Genomic DNA, 11,756 nt, shown 5'->3' with positions numbered 1-11,756 from the left:
CTTTGATGAATTTATTTCCTCTTTTGAGGGATTTGGAATTTAAGCTCAATTAGGGAGTCACCACCACATTTAGGAAGTCAGAGAGAGGGTATCCTTTCCTCCACATGTTGGTGCCATTCTCCCGCCCCATTTTAGTTTAACATTATAAATATAACAATAAAGCACATTATTTCCCACACAAACTTATACTACTTTTACTCTAAAGACTTTTAAGGGTCTAAGTTACCATTAAAGTTAGATCGTGTTCCTTAAAATACCTACTCATTCACTTACTCAAAGATTGCAACTGAGTGCTTTTCTCATTGGAGAATTTTTCACAATAAAACAAGATGCGGGTATAGAAGAGCACTAAAAACACAAGAAATCACTTTCATGTACAAGAAACAACCTTTTAAGAAGAGACAACAAAAATTTTATGCCATAATTTTCATTAAAAATAAGCTACTTAATTATGCCTTTCGGTATAAAAACAAACAAAAGAATAAAGTTAAAGGGAGTTTGGAACACTACGACTCTAGACACTTTATTAGGTTCCCCCCACACTTAGGAGAAGCATTGTCCTCAATGATTCAATAGAAAAGCAAAATTAAAAGAAAAGAGAAGGAGAAGAAAGAGGAAGAAGAAGAAGAAGAAGAAATAGTAGAAGAAAGAGTTAGAGGAAGAGAGAAGAGAGAAGGGAAGAGAGGAAGAGGAAAGCTCACAATTTATTGAGGTCCGTAAGGAGGACCTTGGAGATGGAATTGGTGCATCATCCTCTGGAGCATCTCATTGTTTTCTTCCGTCATACGGTTGCCCCTTTGGACATCATTTATTTGCCCCAAAATTTCAACGCCTTGCCTTTGTTGCTTGGTGCTTATCCTCTCAACCTTAGTTCGCATCCATGCCCATCGTTCATTGTCATTGAGCTCTCCGGCTTCTTGGTCATGGTGCTCTCCCTCATGGTGCAAGTTAGCACCTTCTCCTTCATCAAGATTTTGCTCTTCATGTACCTGGTCATCATCAACATACAACAAATTTGCTTCCACCTCGATGCTAGTCCGAGATGGGTTAGGAAGTAGTAACAAAATAGGCACATTGAGCTTGAGTTGGTATTTCATGGGTGGACGATGTTTTATGAAATTCATTGCAATGAGGGTGTCTATGTTCAACCTATTGTTTCCCTCAATTTGTTTTATCCCCTCATCTTCACCCACTCCAAATTGCCTAGCTATGTATTTGATGATTCCACCCACCACTATCTCTCCCTTTCCGGCAGGCCTAATACCTACATGGTCAAGGTATTCACGTAAGTAGAAACAAGTGTTCACGGGGTGGTTATAAAGTGATGACAGTGCATCAACATTAGTTATTTAGTCATATTTAGGTCTTTATTATAGCATTTAGAGAGTCAACTGCAATGAATTCATGGTGAAATCAAACCAAAACAGGAACAAGAGCTCAAGAGAAGAAACAGGAAAATATTGCCCAAGTATAAGCAAACGTGCCACGTTGATAACTGGTCGTGGCACGTTGGAACGATGTGGAGTTCATGGTGACAATCTGGAAATTTCGTGGCACGAAGGAAGACACAACGTGCCACGATGGGTTGATGAACTTGCTGCCACGTCAGATTAATGAAGGTATCGTGCCACGATGGTCCCGTAACGTGGCACGATGGTGGGCTTTTCTGAAACCCTAATTTTCTTTCTATAAATATCCAGCTGCTAGCAAGGGTTTTGGTACTGATTATTATTGCGATTTTGAGCACTAAGGACGACAGGAGACCAAGGAACGAGCCCTGAATCTCATACCAACACCCCGTTGGTTAGATTTATGTATGTTTTCTCTTGTTATTTCTTATGATCGTTTAACTATGAGTAGCTAAACCTTTAGTTTGGTTAGGCCATGATGAAACTCTTGTAATATATGATTTTGTAGTTGAACTCTCTCTATAATCAATGCTATTCAGTTTTTATTCAGAATTACTTGTGTTTATTGCTTTTCATGATTATTGTTTTGTATGACTACTAGCCCTAGCTTCTTGCAATCACATGAATTGATCTTAGGAATTGAATGACTACTAGCCCTAGCTTTTAATCCTGAAATAGTAATTTTGTTTAACTCAACACTAGGAACCTAGAGATAGGAAATTGAGGGTTATAATACATGAATTAACGTTCCAAAATTGGTTCCGCGGTTATTCAATCACGTTAAGAGATTAATAGGGTTATAACTTAGGAAAGGGCTTTGATGCGAGAGATTGATCAAAGTCACTTAGTTAATTTATCGTAAAAACTGAGTAGCAATTGAGAGTAGAGAGAGGAAGACTTTTTCATATAAAGCAATAGTGGATTCACCGGCTTAACCATTCATCTCAATATAATTTTCTTTCAACTCTTTCAACTTTAATCAACTCTGATTAAAACAAACTTTTTCTGCCTAGGGCAACCAAATATAATTTTTACACATCCTAACGTATAACGTACTTGTTATAATTGAAACTAACACAGTCCTTGTGGATCGATATTTATTACTACTTCGATAGTTTTTGGTACACTTGCCAGATATCTATCAAGTTTTTGGCGCCGTTGCCGGGGACTGTTGATTTATTTCAACAAGGCAATTACGTTATAATTTAGGATTTCTGCAATTTTATTTTCTGTTTTTAGTTTTATTTTTTCTGTTTCAGTATTCAATTGATTTCTTTGTATTGTGCAGTGCTACTAAGGTATTTGCTGTTTATGCGAGGTAAAGGGAGCTCCAAAGATCTCGAATTCAATCCAGAAATAGAAAGGACTGCTAGAGCACTCCGGAAAGCTACCCGGTTGAAAAGGTTGTCTCATTCTGTTCCACCGGGTGTTCGAGAACAAATACCTGAGCCACTCTCACTTGAATTTGAAACATCTGCTTCTCCTCAATCTGCTATCATGGGAGAACCTGCACCAAGACCAAAGCTAGGGGACTACGGGTTAGCAACTCATCGCGGTCAACTGACCCACACTTTTCAACCAGCTAACCCCGTTGCTTTCGACATCAAGACAGCTGTCCTCAACGGTTTGAGGGACAAGCAGTTCGACGGGACTGAAGCTATGAGTCCTCATGAACACTTGAGCCGCTTTGCTGAAACTTGCGAGTTTTGTGTGCAACCAGCCACCGTGACTGAAGCACAAAAGAAACTAAGGCTGTTCCCTTTCACCTTGACGGGAAGAGCAAAAGATTGGTTGCTAACAATTCCAAACGGGACTGTCCAAACATGGGAAGAGTTAGAGCTGAAGTTCTTGGAGAAATATTTCCCTATGTCTAAATATTGGGAAAAGAAGATGGAGATCTCTAACTTCAAGCAAGGAGAAGGAGAATCATTGTATGATGCTTGGGAGCGATTCAATTTGCTTCTGAAGAGATGCCCTAATCATGAGTTCACCGAGAAACAATACCTCCAAATCTTCACTGAGGGGGTGACACCAAACACTAGAATGTTCTTAGATGCTTCCGTGGGAGGAAGTCTTAAGAGCAAGACTGATCATGAAGTTCAAGCCTTAATTGAAAACATGGCGGGCAATGAATATCGTGCTGAAGCTAAGAAGAAAGAAAGAGGAATGTTTGGGGTAAGTGAACAAACATCATTCCTAGCTAACCAAGCAGCCATGAACAAACAAATAGAGGCTCTAACTAAGGAGTTTCAAGGGTTTACTTTGGCTTATAAGCAACAACAGGTGGCTGCAATCAAATGTGACTTATGCGGTGAAGAACATCCCAATGGTGAATGTGTTCCAGAAGGATCAAGTGAGGAAGCTAATTTCATGGGAGGTTATCAAAGGCAAAATCAATACTACAACTCAGGTATCAACAAGCATCCAAATCTCAGTTACTCAAATAACAACGCTTTGAACTCTCAGATGCTTAATCCTCCACAACAACAACAACAAAGGAAGCCTTCAGATCTTGAGGAAACTATGATGAACTTTATGAAGATGACTCAAGGCAACTTTGAAGAGATGAAGAAGAGTCAAGAGGCTGAGAGAAAGAACAATGAAGCCTCCAGGAAGATGCTTGAAACTCAACTTGGGCAATTAGCTAAACAATTGGCTGAACAAAACAAAGGCGGATTCTCAGGTAACACACAAGACAACCCTAAAAATGAGTCTTGCAATGCTATTGAGTTGAGGAGCAAGAAGGTATTGACACCTCCAGTTCCAAAAGTTTCAAAGAAAGCTGATGAAGCAGTAGTGGAGGAAGAAGAAGAAGGTGAAGTTGAAAAGAATAATGAGGTTGTAGTTGAAAATGAAAGGAAGAAAAAAAATAGAGGGAGAAAAAAGTGAGAAATTGATTGATGAAGATTCAATCTTGAGGAAGTCTAAGAGTCAAATATTGAAGGATGGGGATCAGCCACAAGTTGTTCCATCATATGTGAAGCTTCCATACCCTCACTTAGCCAAAAAGAAGAAGAAGGAGGAAGGTCAATTCAAGAAGTTCATGGAGCTTTTCTCACAACTTCAGGTGAACATTCCCTTTGGTGAAGCTCTTGATCAAATGCCCATGTATGCTAAGTTCATGAAAGACTTGCTGACTCGAAGAAGGAAACCAAAAGATGATGCAAACATTGCACTTTCAGAAAATTGTAGTGCAATTCTTCAAAAGAAACTTCCACCCAAATTAAAAGATCCAGGTGCTTTCACTATTCCTTGTTCTATTGGATCGGTAGACATTGGTAGAGCGTTGTGTGATTTAGGGGCAAGTATCAACTTGATGCCTCTTTCAATGATGAAGAAGCTTGGATGTGGGAAGCCAAAGCCAACAAGAATGACCATTACTCTAGCTGATCGGTCAATCTCTTACCCTTTTGGTATACTTGAAGATGTGCTAGTTAAGGTCAATGAGCTAGTATTTCCTGCTGATTTTGTAATCCTAGACATGGCTGAAGATGAAGACATGCCACTCATTCTTGGAAGACCTTTCCTTGCAACCGGTCAAGCTTTGATTGATGTTGAAATGGGCCAGCTTATGTTAAGATTCCACAACGAGCAAGTTGTGTTTAATATTTTTGAAGCCATGAAACATCAAGCTGAAAATCCTAAGTGCTACCGAATTGATGTTGTTGATGAGATAATTGAAGATGATTCTCGTAAGCCTCAACCAACACAACCTTTAGAGAGAACATTAGTTAATTCTATAGAGAATGATGAAGATACTGAAGATATTGAGGTAAAGGATTGTGTCAAGCAACTTGAGGCAAGCAAGCAACAAATGCACCACCCGCCACTTGAAAACATACTTGGTGAAAAATATGGGGGATCGAAAACATTGAACAATGAAAAAGAAAAAAATCCAGAGTTAAAAGAACTCCCTCCACACTTGAAGTATGTCTTTCTTAGTGAGGATTTTTCCTAACCAGCAATCATCAGTAATACATTGACACCTTTAGAGGAAGAGAAACTAATGAGGGTGTTGAAAAGTAATCAAGGCGCAATGGGATGGAGCATTTCTGATCTAAAGGGTATTAGTCCAGCCTATGGCATGCACAAAATACATATGGAGGCTGAATACAAACCTGTGGTTCAACCTCAAAGAAGACTAAACCCAACAATGAAGGAGGTTGTCAAGAAGGAAGTATTGAAATTGCTCGATGCAGGTATGATTTACCCTATTTCTGATAGCTCTTGGGTAAGTCCTGTTCATGTGATGCCTAAGAAGGGAGGAATGACGGTAGTGGCTAATGAAAAGAATGAATTGATACCCACACGTACCGTCACTGGTTGGAGAATGTGCATAGACTACCGGAGGCTGAATTCTGCAACAAGGAAAGATCACTTTCCATTACCATTCATGGATCAAATGCTAGAGAGATTGGCTGGTCAAGCCTTTTACTGCTTCTTGGATGGGTATTCAGGGTATAATCAGATTGCAGTGGCTCCGGAAGATCAAGAAAAGACTGCTTTCACCTGTCCGTTTGGTATATTTGCTTATAGGAGAATGCCTTTTGGGCTGTGTAATGCGCCGACGACCTTTCAAAGGTGTATGCTCTCCATCTTCTCTGACATGATAGAGAAGAACATTGAGGTATTCATGGACAACTTTTCTGTGTTTGGTAAGTCTTTCGACCAATGCTTGTTCCACTTAAATGAAGTACTAAAAAGATGCACCGAAACTAACCTTGTTTTAAATTGGGAAAAATGTCATTTTATGGTTACCGAAGGTATAGTTTTGGGACATAAAATAAGTGCTAAGGGCATAGAAGTGGATCAAGCAAAGATAGAGGTCATAGAGAAACTTCCACCACCTGTTAATGTTAAGGGAGTTAGGAGTTTCTTGGGGCATGTCGGTTTCTATCGGCGTTTTATAAAAGATTTTTCAAAAATTTCTAAACCCCTTTGTAACCTCTTGGTCAAAGAAAATGATTTTGATTTTGATTCTGAGTGTTTAAACGCTTTTTCTTTGATTAAAACCAAGTTGGTGACTGCACCAATAATCATTGCACCCGATTGGGATTTACCGTTTGAACTTATGTGCGATGCAAGTGATTATGCTGTTGGTGCAGTCTTAGGCCAACGAAAGAACAGATTTTTCCATGCAATTTACTATGCAAGCAAGGTTTTAAATGAAAATCAAGTTAACTATTCCACTACTGAAAAGGAGTTGCTTGCAGTAATATTTGCATTGGAGAAATTTCGTTCTTATCTAATAGGCTCCAAAGTCATTATTTTTTCAGATCATGCAGCTCTTAAATATCTCTTGACAAAAGGTGATTCAAAGCCTCGGCTGTTGAGGTGGATCCTATTATTGCAAGAATTTGATCTAGAGATTCGTGACAAGAAAGGAGTGGAGAATGTAGTAGCTGATCACCTTTCAAGGTTGGAAAATGAGGAGGTGACGAAGAAAGAGAAGGCTATCACAGCAGAATTCCTAGATGAAAAGCTGATGGCGATTGAAGAAAGGCCTTGGTTTGCCGACATGGCGAATTTTAAGGCCGGTAATATAATTTCGGATGACATGGAACAGCACCAGAGGAAAAAGTTTTTCAAGGATGCAAACCACTATCTGTGGGATGATCCTTATTTAATTAAGGTAAGTGCTGACGGTTTGATTAGACGTTGTGTTGCAGGTACGGAAGCTAATAGTATCATGTGGCATTGCCATAGCTCAGCTTATGGGGGCCACCATAGTGGAGAAAGAACCGCTGCGAAAATCTTGCAAAGTGGCTTCTGGTGGCCCACTCTCTTCAAGGATTGCCAAGAGTTCGTAAAGAGGTGTGATGAATGCCAAAGAACAGGTAGTATCTCAAAGAGGAATGAAATGCCCCTAACTGGAATCATTGAAGTTGAACCTTTTGATTGTTGGGGCATAGATTTTATGGGACCATTTCCCTCCTCTTACTCTTATCTCCATATTCTCGTGTGTGTTGACTATGTTACCAAGTGGGTTGAAGCGATACCATGTGTTGCTAATGATGCTAAAACTGTGGTTAATTTCTTGAAGAAAAATATTTTCACTAGGTTTGGAACCCCTAGAGTTTTGATCAGTGATGGGGGGAAGCACTTTTGCAACAATCTTCTTGAAACTGTGCTTAAAAAGTTTAATATCAAACATAAAGTTGCAACTCCCTATCATCCTCAAACTAGTGGTCAAGCGGAGGTTTCAAACCGTCAGTTGAAATAAATTTTGGAGAAAACTGTAGCGTCTTCTAGGAAAGATTGGTCTAGGAAGTTAGATGACGCTCTTTGGGCATATAGAACTGCGTTTAAAACGCACCTTGGGATGTCCCCTTATCAGTTGGTTTACGGAAAGGCTTGTCATCTCCCGGTTGAATTGGAACATAAAGCTTACTGGGCTATCAAAGCCCTAAATTTTGATCAAACTTTAGCTGGAAAGAAAAGGTTATTAAAACTTAATGAGCTAGAGGAGATGAGATTGCGTGCGTATGAGAACGCCGTAATTTACAAAGAGAGAACTAAGAGGTATCATGACAAGGGGTTGGTGAGGAGAGAATTTTATATTGGACAACTTGTTTTGCTGTTTAATTCCAGGTTGAAGTTATTTCCCGGGAAGTTAAAATCCAAGTGGTCCGGACCATTCGTGATTGTAGATATGTCTCCTTATGGAGCAGTGGAGCTTAGTAAGCCTGGTGAGCAAGAAACTTTCAAGGTAAACGCACAAAGGCTGAAACCATACCTTGGAGGTGAACTCCCAAAGAATAGAGCGGGAGTGGTGTTGAATGATCCTTAGGGGTCATCATAAGTCAAGCTAGTGACGGTAAAGAAGCGCTGGATGGGAGGCAACCCATCGGATTTAAATCCACTCAGGTATTGTTTTTATTTATTTATTTATTTCATTTTCATAAAACAAAAACAGCAAAAATATTTTTAGAAAGTTGAAAAGAATTTTTTTTGTGAAAACCTAGATCATCGTGGCACGATGGTTCTTCATCGTGGCACGTTTTGAGAGTTGCTCCAACATTGTTTTCCACTGGAAATTTCGTGGCACTAACACTCTCAGAACGTGGCACGTTTGCTGGAAGAACTAAGAACGTGGCACGAAGGCTCTATGATCGTGGCACGAAGCTACCCAAAACGATGATCGTGCCACGCTTTTTTGCATCGTGGCACGTGAGTGGGAAGTTTTAAATTTTTTAGACCATTACAAATAGCTTCGTGGCACGATATCCTTGTAACGTGGCACGATGGTCCTTATTCCATATATACCTAGTTCACAAACTTCTCATCATTTCCATTTCCCCTACCAAAACTCTGCCAAATTTTCGTCTCACTCATCTTCAACCTCAAAACTTTGTCCTTTAACCTCAATTCATCATCTCCATCACCCCTACAAACAACCTAACCCATACATATATCCAACCAATTAATCTTTAACCTCAAATTCAACCAAACCCTTTTCTCACTAACCCTAACTCCGAATCTTCATCTTCCTCTACCCCAAAACATCCAAACCATATAACCTAACTCCACAAATGGCCTCAGCATCCAAGAAACGCTGCAGAACAACCCGCAGCACTCAATCAACCCAACCACCACAACAACCCGACTACGAGAAATTTCAGGATGACGAACATGCCGAGAGGTTTGAAAAGATCAAGGGGTTTAAGTTTTCTGGTGAAAGGAGGTTTGATTTCATCAACCTTCAGAGGTATCCTCAATTTGAAACAACTATAAGAACGCTTGGGTGGAAGAAATTGAACGACATGGTTGAAAAAGAAAGCAATCGCACCATTGCCCTTGAGTTCTTTGCTAATGCCTTTGGAGATGAGGATAATGTGGTTTATGTCCGTGGAAAGCAGATAGATTATAGCCCTAGAGCCATCAATGCATTTCTAGGGCTAAAGCCTCCAAGATAATGTCACGTAGAAATGAGGAGGTCCAGGAGCTCGAATAATTTTCCTTCTGATGATGTGCTTCAGCAGATTTTGCAGGAAATTGGCGAAGAGGGTGTTGATTATGTTAGGTCCAGAGCTACTGGGTTTCCTACTAGGATGGATGTGGTGGACCTCAAGCCACAATACAAAGCTTGGGCTTCATTCATTCATTCTACCTTGGAAAGTGTTTCTGCTACATCTGAGTTGCCTATGGAGAGGTTGTATATTCTAGAGGCCATTATCTTTGGCTATGGGATAAATGTTGGGCGACTGATCAATTTGAGTATTAAGGAAATGGCAAATTGCGGGACTTCGGTGCATTTGGGGCATGTTTGCTTGATTAATGCTTTGTGTAAGAAGGAAGGTGTCCCGGAGGAGCTTGGAGACATCATGCTTAAGTCAAAGGGAGCTATTGATGATACTGCTATGGTGAAGTTTGAGAAGAAGAAAAGTCGTGAAGGACACCCGGTTCAGCGAGAGCGTGGAGGACCATCTCAGGCACAGCCCATGCAGGAGGATGCGCCTCAATACCCACCACTACACCCGATGATGCTTGATTACTTGGGAGGTATGGCTTGCTGGGGCCCAGGATACATCATCACAGCTGTGTGTGGACGGTCCTTACTTTGGAGCGGAGCTTTCTCTTGCCGCTGATCAGCACCGTCAGAGGTCCCTTCAGAGCAATGCTTTTGATAGGTTTGGCATTGAAGCCAACATGGAGGACTACATTATGGAGCAGAGGAGACGTGCTGGAGAGAGAGAGGGTCGCCTTCGATCCGACTTTGCTCGTGGGAAGGCAGCTAGTGATCAGAGTGTGAATGAATTTTATGCTGGCTTGCAGGGTGATCAGGAGGCCACTGATGATGATGAGCAGTGATGGACTTCGAGTCCAATTTTACTTTTCAGCTTTCAATATTTTGTTCTTTTTATTTTGATGTAATTTTTTTTATTCCGTTTGAACATTTTGTTGGTTTGCACCTTGTTTAACTTTAATCCCTCGTTTGTGATGCTTTCCTTTGTTTATTATTAATGAATCTGTTTGTTTGTGGAATTTTATCAGTCTCATAACAATGCTATACCAATGATATGCCAAAGAGTTCAAGGAGGATGATGCCTAATTGATTCAAAGGGAAGTGTACGTCAAAGGAAATAGGTAGCCACAACTCCCAGATATCTCAACTCGTAAGGTCCATAGCCAAATTTTTATTTTTTTCAATTTTACATATATGAGTGTTCCATGCAACTGTTGTTTCTAGAACTTGCGATATTTCTCTATTTGTTGATTGGTCTTGTTTTGTACACACTAAGGCAAAATGCTTGATACCTTGAGCCTTTTTGAGCCTACCTTGATCTATGCATTATTTATCCTTTGTAAAGCCAATTTGAGCCATTAGGTATAGATCCTTTTTGTTCGGTGACGAGCCACATTACAAACCTAGAAGACCTTAGGATTAAATGTCCCAGTTATTTGTTTGAAGTAAGCTCTTTAGGTTGTGAAATGTTCAAGTTTGGGGTTGCTTCTGGAATTAGCAACTCACTAAGTTTGGGGTGGGGGTACTAGAGAACTAAGAGAAGAGAAATGATTCAATTTTATTAGTTATCTCTTGAAAATAAAGCAAACAGCACTTGAAATGGTGCAGAAAAAAAAAATGATGAATGAAAAGAAAAGAATCTTGTGTATGAGACCAACAATGTTTATATGTCTCAGAAAAAAAATAATAAGTTCTCTAGTACTCTTTGTATTAAATTTGAAAGGAAGGATTGGTTTTTTGTGATGTTACCAAAGATATCCAAGTAGTATGAGCTTAACTTCATTGTTTTATAACACTACTTCCCAAATATATCCACCTTTCACCTAAGCCCCGTTATAACCCTGAAAGACCTTAAAGTGTGTACTTGACTCTGACTTTGATTGACAGTTTAGAAAGTTTTCAAGCTTATGGTAATACAGCAGACCTGCATGATGATTGTGTGACCCTATTCAAACAATTGCGTGGAGTTGTGGATTTGGGAAAGAGTTAGGGATCCGGTACATCATTACACCAGAAAGGAGTGAACTTTTTAAGCATATCATTGGTTGGTAAGTTGTTATCTCACTGCGATTTTTCCATTTACAAATTGATTCCTTGAGGACAAGGAATGGTTTAAGTTTGGGGTTGTGATGACAGTGCATCAACATTAGTTATTTAGTCATATTTAGGTCTTTATTATAGCATTTAGAGAGTCAACTGCAATGAATTCATGGTGAAATCAAACCAAAACAGGAACAAGAGCTCAAGAGAAGAAACAGGAAAATATTGCCCAAGTATAAGCAAACGTGCCACGTTGATAACTGGTCGTGGCACGTTGGAACGATGTGGAGTTCATGGTGACAATCTGGAAATTTCGTGGCACGAAGGAAGACACAACGTGC

The 11,756-nt window shown here is 39.9% G+C and overlaps 1 pseudogene; it reads left to right on the top strand.

Moving 5' to 3' along the window:
- Positions 1-734: 734 nt before the first annotated feature.
- LOC146914530 (uncharacterized) lies at positions 735-8,356 on the top strand (annotated as a pseudogene).
- Positions 8,357-11,756: the final 3,400 nt, after the last annotated feature.

The sequence above is a fragment of the Medicago sativa genome, chromosome 6 (genome assembly GCF_051527215.1).
Source record: "Medicago sativa cultivar Bolivia chromosome 6, Bolivia_mono, whole genome shotgun sequence".
NCBI lineage: Eukaryota > Viridiplantae > Streptophyta > Magnoliopsida > Fabales > Fabaceae > Medicago > Medicago sativa.
This window is presented reverse-complemented; position numbering and strand designations above follow the sequence as displayed.